General features: G+C 43.0%; 1 long non-coding RNA gene across 1 annotated transcript; it reads right to left on the bottom strand.

Moving 5' to 3' along the window:
• Positions 1-2,341: 2,341 nt before the first annotated feature.
• On the bottom strand, positions 2,342-10,840 carry LOC144135039 (uncharacterized). The gene is made up of 5 exons (XR_013315348.1): positions 10,595-10,840; positions 4,858-4,979; positions 4,111-4,197; positions 3,523-3,630; positions 2,342-2,474 (listed from the first exon to the last, which is right to left on the bottom strand). It is a non-coding gene; the product is annotated as an uncharacterized LOC144135039 (long non-coding RNA).
• Positions 10,841-26,508: the final 15,668 nt, after the last annotated feature.

The following is a 26,508-nucleotide window of genomic DNA, read 5'->3' as shown; positions in this document are numbered from 1 at the left end:
GCCAGATACTGCGCTATTTTTCTTTCCCCAAAAACCAATTTTATAGCGGCTACTGCATACTCGAAAAGTAAAGCACGGAATGCCAGGAAAGTTCCGCGCTTGTGGGCCTTTGGTCCTTGGTGTGGAAGTTTGAAAAATCATGATATCGAGACCAAGTAAGAGCGCTGGATAAAGTTTGGCAGACATTTAGTGTTAGTATAAGCGTTACCCCTAATAATTGATTATCATAGGTTTGCCTATAACTGCGATAAAGTTAGCGGCCCGTGCCCAGTCCGGAAGTAACACCTTGATGATCTCTGAAAGGCGATCTGTTGGCGGCACGAAATCGTCCTCAATGCGTTAACTATAACTACTAATTTATGTCTATTTTTACCTTTGCGTGGATGTCCATCGCGATGCTTGGTTAGGGCAATAAGTTTACATTCTGCTTGACCGGATGATTGTGAGAAGTACACAAGCTGTTCAGGTAGCATGTCCTGCATTCTCCTTATACGGGGAGTCCACTTCTAGTCTCGCGAAAGCGGGTCCGCTGCGGGAATCAAGCCAGGAGCGCACAACTTGTACCAATAGGGACCGTTGACGGCCATCCCGTCCCTAATCTCTTCGTTAAGTGCGTGGCGTACATAGTATCGCAGGGTCAATTTCTCGATGTATTTTTCGTTGGCGTCGCTATAACCTAAATGCGGTAGGAAATCCGCGGTACTTGAAATGTTTTTAATGTAGTTCTCATTCAAAAATCTCTTCAATAATAGGACTCTGAGCTGCTTTCCAAGGTGACTACTTTATATGTAAAAGCCTTATGCTTCCGACTGCCCAATAAAAGCGAGGTTTCTAGAAAATTACCCCGCGGTTGTTCCTATATACAACAAAATACCTATGTCACTAGGCGCGATTGCATGCGGGGCAAGATACCTCGGTGCCTTATTTTTAAATAATAGACACCAAGTTTGCGTTATAATGCAAAACCCTATTAGAAAAGTTGGGCTGAGGCTTACCTAAAGTGTTAAGTCTGGATATCTTGAAGCGAAAAGCTTCGTGGCGATGCTCGTGGTTTAGCTTAAAGTTTCATACATAGGGTTACAATTTGGGTATACCTTTCTAGCTTCCCCAAAACGCGTTATATTAGGCATACAAAACTTATACAATCGTCTAAAATCCCGCAAATGCCATAGTCTTTCAGAAACGGCACACACGTGGCCGAACGGGTTGTCCACAGTCTGTCGTAAAGACCTTGGTCGCGCTGGCACTTTCACCGAGTTTCAACAGGTAGTCTGTGTAGCGGCGACTCTAACTCTTCTTCCGTAGCGTCGTCGTCATCGTCTTCACTCTGTTGGCTGCTAACACTGGCAGCAGACGCGGCTAAGAGCCGCTTTTGAGCGTCTTGTCGTCGTTGTTTAGCGAGGCGCTCCTCTCGTTGCTCGGGTGTTTCGGCCGCTCGTTATGCTCTGGCCTTTTCATTCTTTCTTCGAAACCGCTCGACGTCTCCCGAAGTACAGCCTTCGCTCACCTGGCCACTCTCAATTGACGCAGACAAACGGCGCAATTCAGCGTCCTTTTGCCGACGTTTAGCAAGGCGTGCCTCTCGTGATTCTGGCGTTTCAGCCGCTTGTCTAGCCTTGCACTTTTCATATCTTCGCTGCTTTTGAGCCAACTCCCACGCTACCACTTCTGGGTCTTCTTCTCCTGCTTCCATGGCGAGAGGTCAGACGACGCAGGCAACGCGCGGCGGCGACGACGGCTGTGGCAGCAGCGGCCACCTGCGCTCCGCGTGACGTCACTCGTTTCGCGCTCAGACGACGGAGTCACCGCACGGTGGCTACGACGGCTGCGGCAGCAGCGACCACCTGCGCTCCGCGTGATGTCACTCGGTTTCGCGCATGCGCAGCTGTGACAAATCTGTAGTGTGGCTCACACGAAGCCCGGTGTTGACGAGCCTAGTGAAGCTTTTCCCATCAAAAACGTTTGCAACTCAATACTGAATAAGAAAAAGTATTTCAGTGCTCTACAAACACGTATTCCGGCAGATATACGTGGAGCCTAATTCTGAGCGTAATAGACATATAGCTCAAGATTCAAAAAAAAGAAAAAAAAGAATGAATAAAAACTAAATTCCTTCACCGAAGCTGCATGCCGTATATTTGGACGGTGGATGTAGAATATGGCACGTAGACACTATTAAATATCCTGCTGCAAATTTGTTTGCCACCGTTCCGTGGTAAAGTAAGCGTACAAATCACTATGTTCAGTATTGCTCTGAGGATATGCAGTTTTGCTCAGGCTCAACAAGGTGCACAAATCTGTTGAAAGGCTATGGGAAACGAAACACATGTGAGATCCGGAGAGCTGAAAAATTTTATTGGGCTCATGTTTTTTGCTGCGTAGTGAAGAGAGGGTTCTTGGCTGCGGTCTGTGGGCGTAAACTTGAGCAGTCATCTCGTCTTCATTGTAGCGGCCCTAACGACATTACTGTTTTCCTGTAAATTCAGCAATCACGAAAAATTAGGCACATAATTCCCCTTATATTTATTCCAGTGCCTACGTATCGGCTAGATAGGCTCTACAATAGGAGAAGGGGAAGAGGGGAGAGCTGGTTAACTATAAAAATACCTCATTTTAATGTCTCTTTTAGCGGTTGATGTATATTTTTTTACAGGAGGGGCCATGAATGCAAAAGTTTAAATAAGATCTATGTCATATCCCTTTCTGAGGAAGAAGTTGGCCACTATAAATGGAAAGCATGTCTAGAGTGCTCGAACAGCACACCAGGGAGTACACCTGTGTCGTTTGTAACACTTGTGAGCTAAGGCTCCAAAGATGTCCATGTGGTGCATGTGCATTTCCATTGATCGTGTTCAACTCATAATATCTTTAAAAGTTGCATTAGGCAGGCCAGTCAGCGGCGATCGCTCTAAAGGCAGAACATAGCGCGCCGTTCAAGAGCTCTAGGCAAGTATGTGGACGACTGCACTTCATGTTGCGACCAGGTCGTCCAGGAAGTAAGCAGCCATGCAAGATATGAGTTGTATACTTTTATCCCCAAACGATGTCAACTTAATTACCTACTTTATAAAAGGGCCAACAGTGCAGTCAGTGGCTAATTAACAAAACCACGTGCTAGCATTTACGTCGGTTCATTGTCATAGGTACCGATGAAAAGAATGGAGCAGAGCATAACTGATGCCGGATCGATATATTCTGCAGGCGACCGAACAGCAGTGAGCATTTTAAATAAATATACAATTGAAAATTGGATGTGGGCAAGCAACCTCAGAAGACAACCTACATTAGGTTACGGCATAAAGTTACACTTCTAGCCTTGATGTCTGTATTTTTTGCTACGCATCTTGCCTAATGATGTGCGGTAAGTAAAATGACCCCAAGAATAGCGAAATGGATATAGGAAAGTTGACTGTGATTTGGGATACTCCTGCGCCCGGTACAAAGCACCAAGGGTTTCAGGCTGCTTGAAGAATGAAAGAGAAAAGAAAAGCGGGCAGCGCATATAGCAAAAACAATACGTACCACAGTGGCACTTGCAAGTGATACCCACTGTGGAGCACTGCAGTGCATTCGGCGGTTTGCATTCTTCTGAGAAAGTCTCGCGCAAGAATTTACAGGGCTCCCTTGGCTCTGTGTGGAAAAATATCTGAGCGTACAGCGCACGCTATCGAGCCTTTTTCATGAGAATGCACAAAATGGAGCAATTCAAAATCGGAATGTAAATAAATATAAATAAAACAACAAATTAGCTCCTAGAGAATATAGAAAAGACAGCAAGGTGGTTTGTTCAACAGTGTACTGGACAAAAAATGCTGAATAAACCTCTAAAGGAACACACCGTTTTGTGCATGGCCGTAGCTTGCTCTTTTCCTGCCTATTTTAAAAGCAAGAACAACAAGCTCGGATCATATTCCAAGAGTTATCATGGGAATAAAAACTGTACACAGGACGCTGAGTCGGGGCAAAACCTCAGTTGCAGCTGATACCTCTTAAGTTAAGCTCTACTGTAACGTTCAGACAAACACTGTCGAATTCGCCTCTCTTGAAGAAATCTGGTATAACCACAGTGCGTAAACTAGGAAATTGGAAGGAACAGTGAAGGCCCCTCACCACAAAAGCAACGACATCTTTCTTCAGTGAGGAAGCATGCCACTTTGGATCCAGTCAGACAGTCCAGCAGAGGGCACTCGGGCTCTTCTGAAAATATCATTCTTTTAGAACACTTCTTTGTTCAATATATACTGACGTTTCACATATAGCGGATGATACATGTTCTCTGAGGGAGTAAAGCTACAGTGCGTTATCGCCATATGGTAGTCAGAGAGGAAAGCGGCTTGACGGTGGACGACTATCTTTCACTAAGAACTCATGTGCATCTAGCTGAAGTTTCTAATTTAGCACCAGAAAAACGTAATACCACTTCCATCAAGCAATGCATCTACGACGCTAACAGGAGAGGAAATTAGATATTTGAAGAGTACGTGTAGACGACATCAAGTGATTTGTCTCGTTTATGTCTTCATGTTTTTTTACCATCCACTAACTGTAGTTTTTTGAGCGTCTATGAAATTGTTCACTCTGAAAATGAAACTTCTTTCGAAATAGCGCTTACCTACCGTAACCGTTCCTGTGTATTCCGAGCTCTTTGCGCTGAATAACCTGTCTACGGAGGTGTTGACGGAATCAGAACGAAGCTGGCTGTTGTGTGCGCATACAGAATAAAGGCTGCTTGGACATCAAGAAGGGAGACGAAGAGAAAGTATAGAAATACTGGGTTGGTTGATGGCTTCCTAAACACCAGTAGAAACTACTCGAGAGCCAGCGATAATTACCCAGTAGAACACTAGTTTTACTCACCTGCCGTCACGCCAGCCAGGATGATATACGCTAGGACACCAACGATAAGCAGTTTCATTCTAGCCTTGGTGCGACAAATGAAGTTCCGGAAAAAAGGTTTTCTTATGCAAGGTACAGTAAGTCTGGAACGAAACGAAAACGTCCATTATGCGTACTTTTCTTTTTTTTTTGCGGAAAGATATTTCGTTACAAGCGGTTTCTGAATATGCACTTCGCAAAGAGATCTACCGAGAAATATGAATCAGGCTAGTTGAATACTGTAGTTGAAACTACACAGGTAAGATATCTAGTTTTGTTCATAGACTATAGTTAAGCACTTCGTGGATCTAATGCTGTGCAAGAGATTGCAACCAAATGCAAGGGTTTAAGTGGAAAGGAATTAAAAAAAACACCTTAAACGCCATAGAACACTCACAGCACTCTCTGCAAATTAGGGTTTTCAGCCACCGTTCCAGTATTTATTAAAATTCTGCAAGCGCGGAATCTTCCAGCAACTAAAAAAAATTTAATATTCACCTTTTTGCCTTTAAAATGCGACGTTCATTATTGATGACGCGTCTACAGGTAAATGCGAGACGCATGTTAGCAATGGCTAGCACTGTAGGTCAAAAAGGCTGCGAAGAAAGAGTTTTTTTAAGAGCATAGCATTTTATATCTGTTTCACAGGCTATAGCGCTCATTCATAGTGCAGATATGTTGGTTTGCCAACGGGCTCACCGGCATCAGTGACGCCGGCGTGCAGGACAAAGCCGGAAAAAGAAACTGAGTGTGAAATACTTGGACAGAGGAATATATTAATTTTAGTTAGTTGATCTGATATATCTCACACTCATGTTCTGGCTTTTCTTGTAGAGCCAGTTAGCATGAAGGTTCAAGAAAAGAAATAAGCCGCCTAGAGCAATTAAATAGAATACCTTACGAATGATGTTAACCCACGCAGATCTTTGAAAAACGCACTGACAGGAAAACCAAACGTTGACGCTTATTGAGAATAATCCCTGCTTTTATAACCATAATAATAAAAGAAAATCTAAAATTCTGCCACCACGACCTTACACTTGACCAACTGTAGGTCATATTACGCTGCTTAGTGCGTATTGTATCGAGGGCATTGCCCGCATGTTTACTTAGAAACCTTATATGATTGTTTTGAGGCCGCTTTCTTCCGAGACGTGCTCAAAACAATTTAAAGAAATATTATTCGCGGCAAACTTAAGCCCTCGTCATACGAAATGAAGACGTGATGGCATTTCTTGCGCCCAGAAACTCCAATCTCCGCATTATCAGCGGACAAAAAACTCTCTTGGGCACCCGATGCGCAAGAATTACGCATCAGCTCCAAGGGCTGCTGCGGTGCCATTAAATTGCCACAGAAGGTTATGACATAATTACGACCCAATCAATAACTTTCATATAATTCAAAATCTCACGTCGTTTTTTGAGCCGCTTTAATCGAAATACAGCCGCCTGGCCACCTAATGCAAGTAGGAACTTGAAAGCTTGTCCTATAGCACGTCATATCAACTAAGCCGTTGAATAACAATATAATAATATTATTCTTTATTTGCATCAAGATGGTGGAGGGGGCTGTTGGTAAAAGCATGCTCGTAAACAGCAGCTTGACAAAGGCCCACAGCCCCCCTCCACAGGGAAACAACAGCAAAGCAGGGAAAGACACACACAAGTATACATATAATCTCTTCGCAATTTAGCAGAGCCAAAAATAACAGGATCATTTCATAATAAAAAGAAATAGAAACAAAAAATAGAACAACAATCAATACAATAAATATCGAGGGTGCAAGCAGTAAAATAAACACAGGATTAAATATGCACATTAGAGAAACAGAGGTGCAGTTTTTAAGCATGTATGCAGCGAAGCTGTCGTAAATCGTGTTTAGATATTTCAAGTAGGTCAGTACCGGATTTTTTTATAGTTGCTTAACAGTGTTGTAAGTGTGAAGGATAACTTTTTCATTGCGTAGTTGGTTCTAAGAGTTGGTACAATCCCCTCCTCTTTATGACGGGTAGGGTAACACACAGTGCTCTTTTCCAGTAATGACAACTCATGCAGAGCTTCAAGATGATGTTTTAGCTCGCGCTGGAATGCAAGTTCTAGCGTATAACTGCAAAGATTGAGTACTCGTATTATGCTTGATTTGAAAAAAAAAAGACATTGGGAGTGACTGCTGTATGGTAGATTAAAAAGTATTCAATATGCTTTTTTTTTGAAGTATAGAGACCTTTTGCAGATTTGTATACGTGGTTGTGCCCTAGATAAGGAAACCATAATTAGGATGAGATTAAAACAAGTAATTAAAAGGCAGGATGTTTACTTGATACAGGAGATATGATCTGTTATAGGAAATAATGCCAACTGCTCGAGCGAACTAAATTAAAAGAGCATCAATGGGGCTATTCCATAGCATGCTCTCAGAAAATGTAACACCCAGAATTTTAATATTATTTGTGATTTCTATTGCTGCACCACCATAAACTAAGCTTACATGAGAATTTAACTGCCTTAATATAGGTCTAAATGTTACTCCTTTTGTCTTATTAACATTTGTGTTCAACTGGTTCATTATAGACCACTTTTTAAGCTTGGTAAGGGGAGAATTCGCGTTGTTGTACAAGATACGGCAATCTGGAGCAGATAGAGATATACTAGCGTCGACGACATACAAAACGTATTTAGGCTTAGTGGAGAGGTTAGTGAGATTGTTGATGTAAATGTTAAAAAGAACCGTTCAAGAATGCTGTCCTGAGCAAAACCTGTAACTGTCGATTTTAAATCAGAACGGTCCGTTTCGATTTGAACAAAATGTTTTCGAAAACTGAGATTTGAATTGATAAGTGCCAAAAAATGTCCTCGGATTCCATAAATTTCCAGTTTCTTTAGAAAAGTTGAGTAATGAATAGAATCGAATGCGTTAGAAAAGTCGACATAAAAAATTAGTATAAAGTTCTTTTTTCAAATTCGCACAAAATAAATTCTTTCTCTTCAAGCAACGCTAATTCGGTTGATTTGTTCTTACTAAATTCAAATTGAGCATCTGAAAAAACTGTTTTAATCAAAGAACGAGCAAAGCTGATAATAGATAAGCTTCTCCAAGCCTTTGAAAATATTGGTAACACGGAGATGAGTCGGTAATTATTGATATTATTAGGACCACCCTTTTTGATGAGCATAGCTACTTTAGCAATTTGCATTCGTTTTGGAAAACATGCACTCGCTAGGGGAAGGTTGAAATATTGGTTGCATATGAACATAAGACATCCAACACATATTTTACGGGACGTATCTGAACTCCTTAAGCTCCGCAACTTCAAATATTATTTAAAGAAGAAAAAACTGATGTAATTTGTTCCTCTGTTACAGGCCTTAGAAAGCAGATGAATTATTTCTAACCGGCATAAAATTGTAAAAATCTTCAAGTGTACCACGATCAGAAAAATGAAGTAAATGCTCAATAAATGAATCAGCAAGGGCGCTGCCTGACACTTCAATGCCATTTATTGACAACTCGATTCTATGTGAAAGTTTCGTGCGTTTAAAAACAGTGTCCAACTTTTTTCATACGAGGTCGCTTCTCTTTAGATGACTCTGGAATTCAGAGTATATGCAACCAGATCTGTGTATTTTAACCTCCTTGTTCAATTTAATTCGGTACGCCTTAAATTACTTTAGGGTAACAGAATCTTTTCTTTTGATAAACTGATGATGAAGCATATTTTGTCGTTGATTTTTCAGCGCTGTTCTGGAGTTATCCAAAGCTTGCGGATTTGTTTACCTAGCTTAAAAGTTTTTATTGGAAATGTCGCTTGTAAATCTGCAGGAACTGCTTCATACACTTTTCGTACCCTTCTTCGGCATTTTTTATCCCCATTACCCATGTAAAATCTGACTTCAGTAGTTCAGTACTCAATCTGTCTAAATATGACATAGTAATAGACTGAAAAAAAATGGTTGGTCGGCTTTTGCATCCTTCTGAAGTCTGCTTCTTTACCATTACAAATATCGGAAGCTGGTGGCTAAGACCACATGATATAGCTCCCGCTGTGGTGTAGGTATTATCAAAATTTTTCACAAGGTGTAGCAGTGTTTTATTGTCTTTCGTAATTTGGGTCAGTAATGTGATTGCATTATCACAACCGTTTGACGTAATAGGCATTTTCATGTTTGTTTGTTCATTAGTGTTTGCTAAGATATATATAATAAACACGCCGGCTGACGTGACACAGAAACTATTTGCAAAAACAAAATCGAGAAACTGCCCGAAAAATAAGAAAAAACTTGAAACATTTCCATCTGGGGCCCGGTAGCAAACAGAAAACTCATGCTTATTTGCACGAACTCACAATAAGTTCAAAATCATCGCATTGCGCACAAAAAGAAGGAAGCAGTTCAGTTTAAATTCGGCTTCATCAATAAAATAGCGTGACTCCATCAACACAACGATTTTTTTCGATTTCAGCAAAATGATTCATAACATGATAGATAAAGTTATTCTGATCGTATTTACGCCAAGCTTCAGTTAACATGACAGTGTCGAACAAAACATAAAAACTAGACATAAGACAATCCATTTCTGCCTCCTTGTTGTAAAGTGAGCGAAAGTTTAAGTGAAGGCATTTTTGTAAATTTTTGTGCTGGTTCGTTGGAATTGCGTTTACATACTTTGAAAGAAGGTAATTATCATTAGCCACTTCAAACTCCAACCGCACATTTTAAACTCATTTGTTGGACACATAGAACATGTTATAACGGAAGGTCACCCGTATTGCGCACTACGATTGCCGACTGGCCATCTGTTTTGCGCTTGAAGACCTTTCCATTCCTATGCCAGACATATTGATATGCATTTTGTTTTGCCCAGTCCTTCTTCAGTCGCAGCAGATGACCAGTCATATTTCCCATAATGGCAATGTTGCTCTTTTCGTCCCTCAGTTTATTACTTTTCTCGAGCCACTCATCTCTGACAGCTTGCGAGGTGTATCTGACTATTATAACTGGGATCTTATCGGGCTTTGCAGGAAGCCGGTGAACTACAGCGACGTCCGCGCTCGAAAGCCTTGAAAATGCTATAGTGTCGGCCACAGCGTTTACTTTATCTAGCATATTTTCAGGTTCAGTGGACTGAATTCTATCGAATTCAAGGTTCAGGTTTCTGCCCCTCCAATCAAGATTATTGACTTTATTTTGCAATGTTTCTTTTTTATTTTTTTGAACCTCTCTGTTTAAAATTTTAATTCTCTTTTTAATATGCATTGTGTATTTTTTCTTAGGTAGTTAGCTTTTCAATCACTTCGTCCTGCTTATCTGACATTAGCTCTACAGCTGTTTCAATGCTAGCTAGTTTCTTTAACGAGTAGGGTTTTAATGTCGGTTACCTCGTCACTAGGGAGCATTTCGCCTTGATTGTCTGCTTTGGTGTTTCCTTTTTTTGCATGTGGGAAATTACCATTTCTGCTTGGCTGACTCCGGTTTACTTTTGTACCGCTTTACGGTCAGACCAGCACAGGTTCCGAAATGGTGCAATTGGTTACATACAATACATGTGACAGAAATTTCATCGGGCGTAAACTTGCTATTGCATGAGGAACGAAAGTCTGTCGACATCGTGCGTTACAGACAGCAGTTTCAAGCAAAAGAAACCAAATAAACGAACCATAGCTAGGCAGTGGCAGCAAGCAGCACATATTCATAAAAGAAATCACAAGGAACGATACCAACCCGTGAAAAAGCACAGCAGAGTTCAAGCGGTGGTCTTTCGTGCTGCCGCTGCCGTCGAGTGCTGGGAGATCCGAGCAGTCCGTCTTTTATCTTGAAAGGATTGTCGCTTGTCGCGCCGCGGGGGGTTGCAGGCAGTTGGCAGATCTTGGTAGTTCTGCCGCACTTGCACAGTCGGGTTCCTCCGTCAGCTTCACCGTGGGCAACCAAGCCGCGGTGGAGGCGAAACGGCGAAAAGGCAGAGCAACGTTCCAGCGGCTGTCTTTTGCGCTGCCGCTGCCGCCGAGTCAAGACATAAACTCAATAATCAACAGAATGATACCTACACAAGGAATTTGTTTTTGTCTGTTTTTTACAACATGGGAAAGGTGGGTTGCCGGGCAGACTAGCGCTTTTTTAAATTTGTGCACCCCATAAAGAGGTAGCAAGTGGCTGCTGCAGCGTCTTATAAGCGAAGCCCTTGGATGTACATTCTGCACAAAGACAAGAACGAAAAAAACCGACTTTGCAACCAAAGATTCACGGGGAGAACAGACGCTTCGGTGCCAACTCGTCATCTCCTTTAAGGTTGACTGAATGCATGCATGAGACGCTGTACATGAAACGATGGCACGGCGCAGCTAAGCACTGTGTAAAAAAGTGATTCAATTAGCCTAAGAGAATAATGGCACCATTTTTGAAGATGTTTCCTGGGAATGCAGAGATGCTGCAGAAAGATTACGTTTTGATCTGGAAGTAGTTTCATAGGGTTGGGGGGGGGGGGGGACCCTACCGGTTCGTTATTTTAACCTGAGCGTCTGCCGGAAAAACTATTAATATAAAATTCTTCTTAATATCATGTCCTGCGCTTTGATTGCGTTTCTTGCAGCAAAAGGATGCTAAAGCTCAAACTGAGAATAATAATAATAATAATAATTGGTTTTTGGGGGAAGGAAATGGCGCAGTATCTGTCTCCTATATTGTTGGACACCTCTACCGCGCCGTAAATTAATAAGGGCGGGAGTGAAAGAAGAAAGGAAGAAAGAGATGCCGTAGTGGAGGACTCCGGAATAATTTCGACCATCTGGCGATTTTTAACGTGTACTTACATTGCACAGCACACGGGCGCATTAGCGTTTTGCCTCCATAAAAACGCAGCCCCTGCTGTCGGATCAGTAGCCGAGTGCCCTAACCACTGAGCCACCGCGGCGGGTTAAATTGAGAATAAAAGACAAGAAAGATTGCTTTTCTCACATTCCTGTTCTTGCTGCTAAAGCGCCAGCTCATAATTTTTTCAGAACTTCACAATCTTTCCCCGTCCTTCGTCAAACTTAGTATGTCTTGACACCCTGATTTTACAACATTAAATATTTTTAAGAAGTCGTTTTTACCACGCACTGTCGCCCAGATTATTGCACTTCCAATTGACTTCTCTTAAAGAGATGACGTAGCCGATTGTGAAGGCTGTCGCATGAATATTAGTTGTGCATTTTTCGCTTCCGCGTTCTTTTCGTTTCACATGTTTTCAGTGTTTCTGTTTTGTTTAAAATGAATTGCTCTTTGCTCATAATTATGCTATACATTAAACTTTGGTAACTGCGGCGTTCAACGTCCAGATGGCACATGAGATGTTAGGGACGGCGTATAGGAGGGTTGCGGAGTAATTAAAAAAACTCGTGGTTCTTTAACGTACTGAACGTAAAAGCTCAAAAAACAAGGATGTAGAATAAGAAACACAACACGAGCGCTCACATCCAACTGATCGTCCTTGTTTTCTGCGCTGTTATGTCCAGCATGAAAAACCAACTCGCACAAACTCCGCCGTTAACGTGCGCTGGTGGTCCGCGATGGGAAACATTTCTTTACTGTATACAGGGAGATGTTTGGGCAGAGAGGGGTTTTTGTAGTTAGCCTTGAACGAAATACGGCTGCCAAAACTGAAGATCGATGCCGCGACCACAGAATCAGCAGACGAACACCAAAGTCACTGAGATGCCAAGGCGGGTTAATTTGAGCTGTATTCCTTCGTTTTGCCGCAGGACTGCAACGTCTCAGTCTTGAACTGACTGCAAAATAGCTTAAATAGCAAAAATAAATTTAGTTGCGAATGCCAACCTTGTGCCCTGAACAATGCGTAACAGTCTCTATATGATTTTTATCGTCTGTATTAAACCCCCAAATTATTGCTTCCTTATCTGCAGTACATAACCCTCAAGACAGTTGTAAAACACTCAGAACGGTAGAGGACCTGCAGCCACAATCAGTATTTTCTACACCGGCTCGGTGGTTATTCTCACAAAAATCAAAGCGCTATGGCGCAAACAAACAAGCATCAGTTCACACTGCATCAGAGTGCACACTTTTGATCCGTGCGCAGCCGCGGTGGCTCAATAATTGTGGTGCTCGGCTGCGATGGGGATTTTGATGGAGTCGAAATGCCAGAGGCCCCGTGTACTCTGCGATATCAACAGAAGTTAAAGACCCCCCGCCTAGACGAATTTCTCCGCAGCCCTCTACTACGGCGTCCTCATAGCCTGAGTCCCTTCGGGACGTTAAACCCCCATAAACCAAACCTTATTTCGTTCCGCAGCTATGTGATAAGTTGTACGCTGCAGTGTGGACAAAATTATCACTGACATATTTTGTGAAGAAAGTCATGTTAAGTGCAATTTTGGCATCTGTTTGCGCAGCTGGAACAAAAGAAGCAAACAATAGTTGGGATGTGCTGGCCTCGTGTTATTTCTGGTGTGCCGCCCTGTTCCCGCCAACCTTCATAATAGAGCAAGCCTGTCCGCACGACTGCGCAGCGTTCCTTCGTGGTATTAAGAGAGTGCTACCGCTGCATCATGAACGTGGTAAGCCCGTCGTGTCTCTCATCTTAATTGAGCGCTCAGGGCTACAGATTGCCGAGCAATTGCGTGCAGAAGAAACACGGGCGGCATGACTTCATTTAACACTGATGTACCGAAAAGTGTGCATTTCGCATCTGACGCGTAGTTCTGCACCGAAGTCAATGATTCGGCTGTAAATATGCCCTTTCTTTAGGGCTAACAGATCAAGCGGGCTTTGTTAAATCTGAAGGACACTGAATATCAAGTGTTCGCCAGAGTCAGTTTTGAAAAGCTAGGAGAAACGACATTTCGCTTCCCCACAATGGGACACCAGTTCTTGGCCTTTCAGACAAATTCAGCACTGTCTCTGAAGTGTGTAGAGCCTGTGCCTGTGCAACAACACTATTTCGCATTTTCTGATAAGGCGTCGGTTCACAGGAAAGGAGTGCTTCTCGTCCTGGCTGCGGTCACGACACCAACCGGCCGACTTAGGTCCTGGCTACCATCTCGTGCTAAGTACTCCAAAACCGAGTTAATGGTCCCCAGAACTATGTGCATATTTGAATACTTTTCGAGTCTCTACAGACATCCGTAGACGGGTACACGAGGGCAAGTTACAAGAGACAGCAGCCACTCCACGGGCATTTCTGCGAGGCAGCGTCTTGTTTTGTGTAAATTTTACCGCTTGACAGTGCTATTTTTCAGACTAGTAGTTTCACAATCGCCTATGAGTTCCCTTGGAGGGAAGACGATGAAGTGGCTCTAGACCAGAACGCCATCCCTTCGCCTCTCTAGTTTTTTTCCTGATTTACGACATTGTAATGAAGCCACTGTTTCTTTTTTGGTGACGGTGATGGAAGTGGACGCTGTTGAATTTCAGTCTGGTCAGTCAGCCGCTGCCGCCCAGAGAAAACAGCTTGGCCTCTCGAATGACGCAAGCAGCCAGGCCACCGTGGTGTATTCGGCCGCCAGTGATGACTCTTAAGTTGACGACGGCTTCATCAGAGTCCTGAGCAAGAAGGCCAAGCGGCGACGGAGCAAAGGGGAGTACTCGTCGTCGTCGAGTACGTCCACGATCTCTACGGAGCAAGGATCATCGGCACATACTGTCCTATTTGTGCCGCAGACTCCCAACGTCAACCTTAACCACATAAATAGCAAGCCACGTCTGTGTTCTTGGAGGGTTGAGTTCCGAGAGCAATTAAAGATGTGAGGGTGAATTGCCTCATCAAAAACCTTCTAAATGTGTAGCGGGTACTGGAAAGAATCGTCCAAGAATTTCCGCAACTCGTCCTCTCCGTCCACATACTACTTTAAGGATTGGGAGCAATATGACTGGACAGGCAAAGACGGTTGTCGCAGACGGGCCTTGGCTATCCCTGCCTGAGCTACATACACCCGCAGTGGCCAAGCAGGTATTGCGTACTCAAGGTCACGAGTTCATAGCTAATCAAGCGCATGTATAAATACCTCGTATAAATACCTCGGTCTTCACGTTCATTCACACCAAACATGGAACCACCGCATTAACCTTATTCTTGCATCTGCTAATTGGTCATTAGGCCTCTTAAAACAAAACTTAAAGCATGCTTCCTCTCACCTCCGATTACGTGATTACACCACTTTTATTCGACCTAAATTTGAATATACTTCAGCTATTTGGGACCCTAATCAGGCATACTTAATAAATAACATCGAATCATTACAGAATAGCGCAGCTCGTTTCATCTACTCTGATTATTCACGTCATACCAGCATTAGAGCCTTAAAGAAACGCGCTGATCTGCAAGATGTATATCTCCGTCGTAACGTTGCACGCTTATGGCTTTTTCATAAACAGTATCATCACTCAACGCTTCATAATGACTTTTTTCTTTGCCTTCCTTCATTTTGAGCGCCGCGACCATTCGTTTAAAGTTAAGCACTTGTCATGCCGTACATCTAACTATGCACATTCATTCATTCATTCCACGCACTATAATGGAACGCTCTCCCTTCAGATGTTGCTACCGCCTATCCGGAGAAATTTTATAAGCTAATATTTGCCAGTACTTCTGCGTAACATCTTTTAGTAATTATTAGCTTACCAGCACATTAGGTTTTTGTCTTTTATTTCTGTTACTGATGTTTCTCGTTGTTTTATTTTGATGCCGTTATGGACAGACATTGTATAACTTGTATTAACTTTACTCTGTTGATGTTTGTGTGTCTTGCCATTTATGCTTCAATGTTTAATTATGTCGGTTTTGTATTTTGATTCCAAGGATCCATATGCTTTTATCCGTGTTTTGTTTTTAGTTTCTTGAATTTTTGGCTGATTTCTTTCTTTCTTTTGATTACTTGCCTTTGCCGCCCCCCCCCCTTCCCCTAATGTAATACCCTCAAATTGAGTGCCTTTAGGGGTATTTTGTATAAATAAAAAAATAAACAAATAAGTCACAACTCCGGTCCAAGACAGGGACCGGCGAGTGACTTCGTCATTGCTCTCGAAGCACTGCACACCCTACACAATAGAACAGTCACCGCGCACCCAGTGTGTTGAGCCTACTGCTGGTTGTATAGTAGATCAGAAACCGGACCAGGTCGCACACGAGCATGTCAGTGCAATGCTGAAGCCAATCGTGGATGCCATGCCTATGCTGCTCTCCAGCTTGCACATGCCATCTGCACAGAATGCACTGCAGATGGTGATTTCTTGAATCCAGTTCTTGCAGCTGTCCAATGGCTGGCACAACGCATCCTCCAGCCTCATCCTTCCAAGAAGAAGTCCGATGCTAACGTTGCCATCAACATTATCAGCGGCAACGGCAAGCAGCCATTCTTGGCACTGAAACGTCTGCGCTGCCATGTGATGGAGGGCCCTCGATCTGTTGTACTCAGGTCGCAGCAGTCGGCAGCCCTCAAGGTGTGCAGGCTACAGCTGCGGCGGCCTCTGACTTGCAGTGCTTGAGTTATGGCCTGTAGTGCTTGCTACGGACCGCGTTTCTCTTTTTCTACTTATTCTTTTGCTACTAATTTTATACTTCTTATTCTTTTACGCCCACTCATTCCAGTCCCCCATTGCAGGGTAGCCAACCGGAACATTTTAGTGGTTAACCTCCCTGCCTTTCCTCTACCACTTTTCTCTCTCTCTCTCTCTCTGTTCCCTTTGCAATATTAATACTCTAAAAAACACTTCACCTAAGTCCTACCGGAAGCATATTGCTTCGGCCTATTTATTTGAATGTTATACCTGAGCGCTGCCACAAGCAAAGTATTTATCTCCTCTCTCCCTTCTGGTAGTTCTGAGAAATCCCATGTTTTAACTGTGCGTTTCAGATGTATAGCGGATATGGACATCCTAGAATCACTGCGGAGTTGTGTTGAATCTGGCGAATTTTCAGAGACCGAGCAGAACGGCGCTCTTAATTATTCTCTTTAGCGCTGTTTAAAAACATAGAACCCCTACAGCTCGTCTATCTGTAAATCTCCCTGATTTTTCACATTGGCTGTATAGGCATGGCACTAACGAATTGCGTCTGCTTTCGTTAGAGAAATTACAGCTTTTGAGTGATTTTCGTGAGAAACCTGGGTAATTAAATGTCTTGCAGTTAAGGAAAAGGAATTGCCGTTAAAATAGCGTTCATATATATTCTACTCTAAATAATCACTCATTGTCCATAGTTTACATAATAGTCGTGAGTTATGAGCACTCATCGTTGATCAGTATGTAAATACTAAAGCGTGATAGTTCTATAAAAAGGACTGGGCTATCTGTTCTTGAAACCTGCGTCGTCGCTTCGGCGGACGTAGTTTTGCGATGCTCATCAATTCTTTCAATCTTTCCTCTCATATCTCTTTTAACTCTTTTCCGTCTGCACGTGGAAGCGATTGTGGCTGAGCTCGACCCAGTGGGCAGACTCCTGCAACTTTTTTTTCATTCTTCCTTCAGTCACAACAACAATAGTTCTATTATAAACCAGTAATGCGTGAAGCCGCTGTGTTGGCTCAGTTGTTACGGTACTCAGCTAGTGATCCGAGAGAGTCAGGTTCCATCCCAGCCGCAGCGGTAGAATTTCGATGGAGGCGAAATGCCAGAGGCCCGTGTACTGTGTGATGTCAGTGCACGTTAAAGAACCCGAGGTGGTCTAAATTATCTGGACGGCACCTCTCATAGCCTAGGTCGCTTTGGGAGGTTAAGCTGCATAAACGAAACCAATAATTCTTGTTTCATCAGCACTCTTATATTAGATACTAATTAAAGCATATTTTTTCTGGCCATAGGTCCAGCCAGGCTAGTGGGGATGTAGTTGAAATGTTAAAGTGTTTGTTCTTTTGACAGAGAGGGAATTGCGGAAACTTGAAGGTACAGCTATAAAACAGTCATTTGTTACACAATAAATATTCTCAACTAGATATTTTGGTAGCCGTAGATGAAAACAAAGACGGGGAGCAAGAAAGTTGCACGGCAGACAGCCCTTTTCTGGCTGTCCGTCTTTATTTTTTGATATGTTTTGCGCTGCTGTCTTATCCACTTAAAAAACACCAGAAGCCCAGGAGTCATATTTTTTCTTTTCCTAGCCGCCGCGGTAGCTCAGTGCTCATGGTTCTCAGCTGCTGATCAAAAGATGCTGGTTCCTTCCCGGCCACGACAGTCGCATTTCGGTAGAGGTTAAATGCTGGAGGCCCGCATTGTATGCGATGCGAGTGCATGTCATATTCATATGTCATATGTCAGGCGGTAGAAATTATTGGGTGCCCTCCACTACTGCGTCAGTCATAGCCTGAGTCATTTTTCCCGTTAAACCTCATAAAAGCATAAATCTTCTTTTTCTCCTTTTCTTCCACCACTTTGCTTACTTTTTCTCACGGCGCGGTTGCGATGTTGCCACAAATCAAGACGGCCAGCGCGCATAACACCTCTTTGTAACCTCGTGCTCATTCTCCTGGTCCTTGCGCTATCGATACGGTGATATTGAAGTTGTGACCGCTCGGAAAAAAAAAACGCAGTTCTTAGTTGCACCTTCGGACATTCTATTGTGATCAATACGGTTTTATTCCTCAATAAGAAAGAAACACCCGATCAAAAGTCGTTTCTTAGGTTTGCGCGAAATTTTCAACCTCTTTTGCATAATCCAGCGCCTCTGCTGTCAAAACAGTCTATTATTTAGTTCAGATGCGGTAAACAGGAGCCACTAAAACAAAGCGTCAGCTAACATTGTCTGAGTTCGGTTCTACTAGGCTTTGAATTAACGCCGCTGGGGGTCGATTTACAATTGGAAGCCCCCAGCCGTCCACGAGATCGTGTTAGTCTGCATGTGGACGCAAAGGCTAAACTATATACTCATTCCTGCGCGCTTGTTGTACGGCTTGCGTATGTAATATTGTATAGTTATTTTCACTCTCTACTCTTTAAACAGCTACGCTGCATCCTAAATATGAAGACAAGTCGCACAATTCTTACTCCACTTTTACTGGTGTTGTGATACGGTAGCTGTGATACAACAAAAAACTTTCAGCTCTCTTTAAAAGCGTCAAATTTGCCTATAGAGTGTCTTCCTGGAAAGGACATAGGAAGCCCTATGATGTTTAGCCCTTTACTGCGCAGTTATTTCTCAGCTTCATTAAAATACTTATCGGACACCTATAAATGATAAGCCCTGATTACCACTTTTTGGAAGCACCGACACCAAATACGCATCACAATCTGAAACGCAATTAAATTTTTTAGATAAGCAACACCGCAAAAGCATCTTTATTTAAGAGTCGTGTATGCACATACTTAGCCTGAAACAGATATGCGCAGACATCGTTCACTCCTTGACATGAGCGAACAGTTTTCATCTACTGAAGCATCTTCGTCATCCCTCCTTACGTGTCCATTTGCGCTTGTGCCAATAAACATCGCTTTAAAAAAAGTCCGTGTCTTGAAATTGCATAGTGCAGCCTTAAAACACAAACCGAATGAGCAATTAATGAAAAAAAAGTCATTTGTTAACAACGCATGCCCTAAATCGAGTGAGGCTAAACTATATGACGTGTAGATATGATTGGATATCCGGGCGACAATTTTTTGCTGGCATTTAGGAGTAAAGACAGCACAGAAAGACATTTTTTTATTGCGTTAAGGAAACGCACTTTCTTTCAGTTTATTACAGTGTACAAAAATCTTGCAATGTTATGGAGATTAAAGCACATGTCTCAACCGGAGAACTCAAAAATTTTATTCAGTTGAAATTTCTGGCAACAGACTGCAGGAATGAAGCTTGACTGCGGTAAATATTTGTCAACAAGATCCATTGTTTTCCTCTTCGTTGTAGCGGAGCTGGAGTCATCACTGGCCTTCTGGAAATGTAGTAAGTTCTTGTTTGGTACTGGCAGAAAAGGTGAGGGGGGCTGTGTCTTTTAGCACTTGGAGTGCGGGTGTACAGGAGGGGGCAAATTTTAAGCATTAGAATATCGCGCATGCGGTATTCATATCTGGAGAAATCCTGGCAATGGAGTCAGAGCAGCATAAACATCATATTACGAGCGGATTTTTCCGCAAGGAGAACAGCCGCTATTGGTGAAAATTGCGTGCCCTTATCCTCAAACGACACTTGGCTCCCTGAATGACCGCCAATACTCAGTCACCAATGCTCAAGCCATTGTCCAGTTTTTGTGTCGCTTTAGTGCCATGGATACACGCAAAGAGGGTCGGGACTGATGCAGGATTGGTATCATCTGCAGGCCTGCCAACAACAACACGCTATTTCTAAGGAAATAAATGGAATAAAGAAGTAACACTGTGCAGGCAGCATTTGAAAGTAACCTAGATTTCCACATTAATGTGCACAATTCTTCCGACAGGTATTGCCTAGTGTTGCTCTGTTTGATAGACAGCACTACGAACACTGCAACGATATCATGGCAAAACCTCGTACATTAGTGCAAATTTGAGACAGCACCCACCCAATGTCGCTAAGCCTAGTGGCCCGTCACGCTGTAATCTGCAGCCGCATGATCATTCTCGCGCGTTATTGCGTCACAGATGATGTCAACGCGCTATTTCTTAATTTTAAAAGCCACCTTCGCCACATGCTGCTAGCCAATGGAAATAGAAACCCTTTCCCGAATTCCTGGTAATGTTTGACTGGTAGCTTCTGTGCCCGGCGGGAAATAAGTAGAGTTCCGAGTGGTCTAGAAGGTAGCATAGAAAGCGAAAGCAGCCAAAAGGTGGGGCGTTCCTAGAAAAAGGCGTGCTCACCGCAGCGGCACTTGCAAGTTTTCTCTTCTATAGAGCATTGCATTGGTTTTGGGGACTGGCACAGGCTCTTAAAACGCCGCCGCAAAAATTCGCAGGGTTCTTCAGACACTGGATAAGAAAACATTTGCGCGTAAAGTCCCCGCTAACGAAATTTCCTTTCATACCTTGCGAAAAAAATCTAGATTTGTCTTTAGATCTGAGATGGTCTGCAGACAGTGTAAAGAGTTCTCATAGACTATTTCCTTCTGATAGATATTTCGTCCTGGCTATTTACAGTCTATAGACTCTCTATAGAAAAACTATACTAAAAGTGTACGGCCATAAATCTAGAGATTGTCTATAGACTGTATGCAGGATTTCTATTGCCTATAGACTGTACTCTAAGTTTTGTCTATAATATATAGACTTTATAGACAGAAGTATAAAGGTAGTCTATAGACTGTCTAAAGAAATATTTCTAAGGGTGGGCACTACGATGCCAACTAAATATAAATTACACGTCACACCGGCTGCAGGAGAAAACAAAACAAAGCCAGGCGGCTCAGGGGACAGGCTCGAGAGTGTTCTAGACATGAAATGTTGAAGGAAATTCCAAGAAGCGCAGCGTATTGCGTAGGGCCAAGCTATTGTATTTTCCTCCATATTTTAGGTGAACAACAGGCTCAAGTCCTATGCTCCGAGCTATTATAGAATTGAAAATAATAGAGCATGCGGGATGCGCAAAACGTGAGATGCAGATAATACTTCCCAGGCTGGGCTCTGCTGTCGCGTTTCAAAAAATCCCGTCCCGTGAACCTATAGTCCACATACTCCGCTATAACCAAAACGCGCAATTTAGGAAACTGGTCGAAACAATTACGCTCCCTCACCGCAGACGCAATAACACTTGTCGTCCTTGAACAGGCATCCCTTATTGGTTCCATCCACGCAGTCCTCACGAAGGCACTCTGGATCCTCTATAACTTTGAAGGAAAGCATTCTACCTCTACATCGTCTTTGTAGTTTGGATCTGTATATATGACGATTTTCATGAAGCAAGTATAACATGTTACCCGAAAGAGCAGGGCTATTATACACTTTCGCCATATAATCGAAAAAAAGAAAAGCGTGTGATGGCGAACGACTTCCTTTATTAGTTGCTTTTGCGCCTATATATCCGGTTTCAAATTCTGCACACGTAAATACAGCAGACCTTCAATCAGCAATACGGCTATTGCACCAAAATAAGAGGAATTTAAATATCTTGATAGAAAACTTTGATGACATAAGGCATTTGGGCGGCTCATCTTTTAATGGTTTCTTTTTACATTCAACTCATCCGGTTTTCTTTTGTGTGTCTAGGAATTGCGCTGTTCTGACAAAAACACCTTCAGTTGGGATGGAGTAATGCGGCGAGTTGGGCGTGTTGGTACATAGTTTTCTGGAAAAGCAGCGCTGAACAGACGAGGACAGAGACGAGGCTGTAGTTTTTTTTCCTGCTTATTATTTTTTCTGTGCACCGAATTGCCACGTATACGTATGCTAAGGAAATGTGCATGAAACGGGGCTCTTTAGTGCGATTACAAACTAAATGTTGCCAGGACTTAACGAAAACATGCTGAACGTAATGCAGAAAAACTGGGTTCGTCGAAAACTTTATAAAATGCTGTTCAAAATCCAAAGTTATCAATAAGTATTCAGCTGAGATCTGATTATACTCACGTGAAGTCACGCCAGCCAGGAAAATATACGCTAGAGCAGCAACGATAAGGAGCTTCATTCTTGCACTGAAACAACAGAAAAAGTCCCGAATAATGATATACTCATCCAATTTACATGAGTAAAGCGTTTTGAAACGCTCTTCCATAAATGAGAAACCAAGACCAGCGTTTACATGGAAACAAATCGCGTACACTTTGCATACCGCCAAAGACTTGCAGTACATGCTAAAGAGTGGGGTAATCGACAATGTTCTCTATATACATTAAAACACTGCGCCCTCGGAATTTCAAAGAGAATAAAATAAATTTTAAATGATCGCTTTCGTTCGTATCACTCTGACTTTTGTAATAGATGACACGTGAAAAAATTTGGAGATGCCGTGAGCACTAACTAACCCTGGGAGGCAAAAAAGCAAAGGCCTGGCCCATAGAGCATGTGTGGTGTAGTATATTGCAACTGATCAGGGCACCTTACTCAATTATTGAGTAACAACCTTGCTTTGCACACATTCTCGCCGACAAACCTACTGCTGGCCTCCCGAGCAAAGCCAGACCGAAAATTCAGTGCCGAATGCATTGAAAGGGAAACTTTTTTACGTCAATATATCCCGTGTACTTCGCCGTTATGTTCATGTTTAGCCCAGCGACATTTCATAAGAGCATATATATATATTCAGCGCAAAGAAATCGTAAACAAGGACTTATGAAAGTAATCTGCGACGAAGGGTATGGTAATGCACTTACGGGCAAACCAAAGAATGACTTCGATTAAGAGTCTTCTCAGCATTTATAAGCGTAACAATTAAAAGTAAATAAATATAAACTTTCACCGTCCCGTTTTTCCACGTCCCCCACCACTTGAGAAAGCTGAGATTACGCTGAGTATGAAATATGGTCTTGAGCTAGCAGTCGCTGCAAGTTACCTTAGGAAACCTTAAACGGCTGTTTTTGAGGACGCTGCTTTGGACACGTTCTCAGCACAATCAGAAGATGTTATGTGCAGCAAAGGCAAGGCCTTGTGATGTTGAACGAGGGCTTATCTGATGAATGCCTGATGACATATCAAGAAAGGTTGAAATGCGGGTCAGTTGGTTCATAGTAACTTGAAAAAAAAAACAGTCACAAAAGACAAAGGACAAAAACACATAAGGGCAAAAACACATAAGGTGGGTTGCCCTCTGAGAGCCATCATCACGGAGACTGGTTCATGGCAGAAGGTAGTGAGCCAATTTTTTTCAGCAACAGTTGATGGCCTTCCCTGTGCAGGACCTTTTCTGCGTGGCCATCTCGGCAGCGGTTGTTCACGCTCTTAATAGATCTATTCCTGGTGCCAAGATAACTTTTTCAGTTAACATTGAGGACCTTTTCTACAGCATTCGCCATGATGAACTCCTTGTTGCTGTGCGTGAACTTATTGATCATTGCAGTGCTGTGAACTTTCAGAACGCATGTGGCATTTCGGTTGATACCTCTTTGGAGTTGTTATCTTTTTACCTGACATGAACCGTTGTGAATTTAAAGGCTCCTTGTTCCTTCAGAAAAGTGGAATATGTATTGGCTCTAGCGTTGCTCCAGTGCTTTCTAAGATATTTTTAGAAAAATTTGACAGAACATTTCAGGAACTACTTCAGGACAAGTGTGTGTGCAAAGGTTTTCGGTACGTGGACGGTTTTTTAGTACTTTTAGAACATTTACCTAATGACAGTCTGCCTGCAGAAGTAGACGATGTTTTGACTGCTTTTTAAGCTTCTTCACGCGCCTTTAAGTTCACTCACGAACTCCCTAACAATCATTCTACCAGGTTTCTACAACTGTAACTAACCTTCTTTGACGATAGCCATTTATGCTAGATGTTTTTACCTAGAAGCAAGAACGCTCTGTTACCTTTCGGTTCTGCACACTCTAAGATTGTAAAGAGAGGGATTGCGATGAAGTGTTTCCGCAATGCACTGGAAAAAAACTGTCACCACGCTATCAAAAGGAGCCTTGACAATCAGTTCCAGCATTTGGAATCCACGGGGTTCCCTAAGCCTCTTTTGAAAGCAGTGGCTGAATCACTGCTTAGAAGCTCAAGAAAAAACGGAAGAAATGAGCTGATGTCGGAGAAACTTGAGGTCATGCCGTACGTGCATAAAGTGAGCCACAGCATCAAAAACGTTGCTACCAAGCAAGGAGTGAGTGTGGTGTTTTCTTCCCCTTGCAAGCTTTCGAGACTGTGCTCGCGCATTTCTCGAGGCAGGGAAAGGAACCACGTTTGCACAACGCAGCACGAGAACCGTTTCACGGCGTGTGTCTCACAAGTCGTGTGCATGCTCCCCCTCACATGCGAGAGAGTATACATAGGCCAAACAGGTCGGTGTATTAATTACCTGCTGCACCACTCCTTCCTGGGGTCTGTTGAAGGTGCCAACTTGCTTCGCCATTGCAATGAATGTGAGTGTTATCCACTGTTCAGCAATGTAATGATTCTTGGTAGAGGCAAGGGAAAGCAAGAGCGAGAAATCTTGGAAGCATACCATTTCAGTTTGTCAGGCCAGGATTACATTAGCACGACCTCGGTGCGCTTACTCGAGAAAAAATTCGCTTTTTAGGCCGGTCATAGTAGATGTGTATCTTGTGTTCCCTATGCGCTGTGAGTTGTGATGCGGCTGTTGCGCATGCTCTGCTCTCCTTGCTGGGACTACGTTTTGTCTAATAAATATCAGTTGATTGTCCAGTCGTTGTGGCGTGAACACTACTTATCTTGTCCGTTATCTTTTGTGACTGGTTTATTTCAAGTTATGATGACATATCATATGCCAGGGAAGTTTACGTAGTAAAGCTAATAACTGCTTTTCTCGTCCTGATCCCCAAAACATTTGCGCATTGGTAGCGAGAAGCACTACGCAGTGCCTCAGTTTTGGCACAAGGTTACAGATAATTTCGACCAACTTAGTGCCCTTCACGCGCTTCAAAATATCACGACGTTTCTGCTGCTGGCCTAATTGAAACTCGGACGCCTCAGAGATCATAGTACTAGCGAAGTTGTGCTCATCAGCATGACTATATTGTTTAGAGCCGCGACAGCACGATCTGTCAAGACATGAAGCCCAAAACGTGATACTATTTCTATTTTCCACGAGCGCAAATCCGCATCTGGAACATTTCTTTTTTTCCGTGTTTCTTGCGTGATAGAAATAGTGGGTTTTGGGGAAAGCTGACATTTTTTTATTTTGCTGTACCACTGAAAGCTAAATACGGCGATTGCTTCGGTCATTTTGAAGCAAAGCCCTTCGGTGTACATTCTTGATGCACGGGAAATATTCATCAGCACTTGTAGTTTGAGCTGCTACCTCTACGTACTGCTGGACGCTGAGTACAAGATATTAATCCACAGAGCTTTAATTTTTGGTACTCTCCTCTCTTCGTTGTGGCCGCGTAAACTATTTTATCAGTAAGCATCTGCAACGTGTAGTAAGAGCAAGCTTTCGAAATCAACGTTCCTAGCAACTTTTCATGGGGCTTTAGTTTTCTCTCAGTTAGAAATGAGAACATTCGCATCCGGCTACGGGTTGTTGGCTCTTAGCGGCCGAAACATGGCGTCAGTTGGCAATTGCCACGAAGCTGGGGACACGGCAAAGGCTGTCGCTCAGTAATGAACAGCAGGGACAACGCACACTTATACCTTCATAGAATTCTGGGACCAGTTCTACACGAAGACGCTCGGAACGCTGAGGTGCTACTGAAACATGCCGTTTCCAGCTGAAGAAAGCCTGATGCGCAGCCCGAGTTGATGTTTTGTTTCAGCCTGGTGTCTCCTGGAGAAACTATAACAATGAAATCCTTCTTCATATGACCTAGTTTCGTCTGTCAAAGCACCCCGAGGAATCCGGAGTAGTCTGTGCATGATTTTTTTCTGTGCATCGGCTAAATCAAGTGAAAAATTATGGCTGCCTTTTCGCCTGTACTCTTAAGCATTTTGAGTAACATCCAGAAAAGTACAACACATTCACACTTAGTTGTATTCACAGAGCCGCAGTGGTGGCCTAGTGTTCTGAGCATCCGCCTCGCTTGCTGAGGTGCGGGGTTCGATCCCCAGTGCAACCGGGTACCCACTGGTGATACAATGGGTACAAGCTTACCTTTGGTCTTGTGCTTGGCTTATTTGGAGTGAAATGGTTGGAAATTCGGTATTTGACGCAA

Source organism: Amblyomma americanum, chromosome 5 (assembly GCF_052857255.1).
Source record: "Amblyomma americanum isolate KBUSLIRL-KWMA chromosome 5, ASM5285725v1, whole genome shotgun sequence".
NCBI lineage: Eukaryota > Metazoa > Arthropoda > Arachnida > Ixodida > Ixodidae > Amblyomma > Amblyomma americanum.
This window is presented reverse-complemented; position numbering and strand designations above follow the sequence as displayed.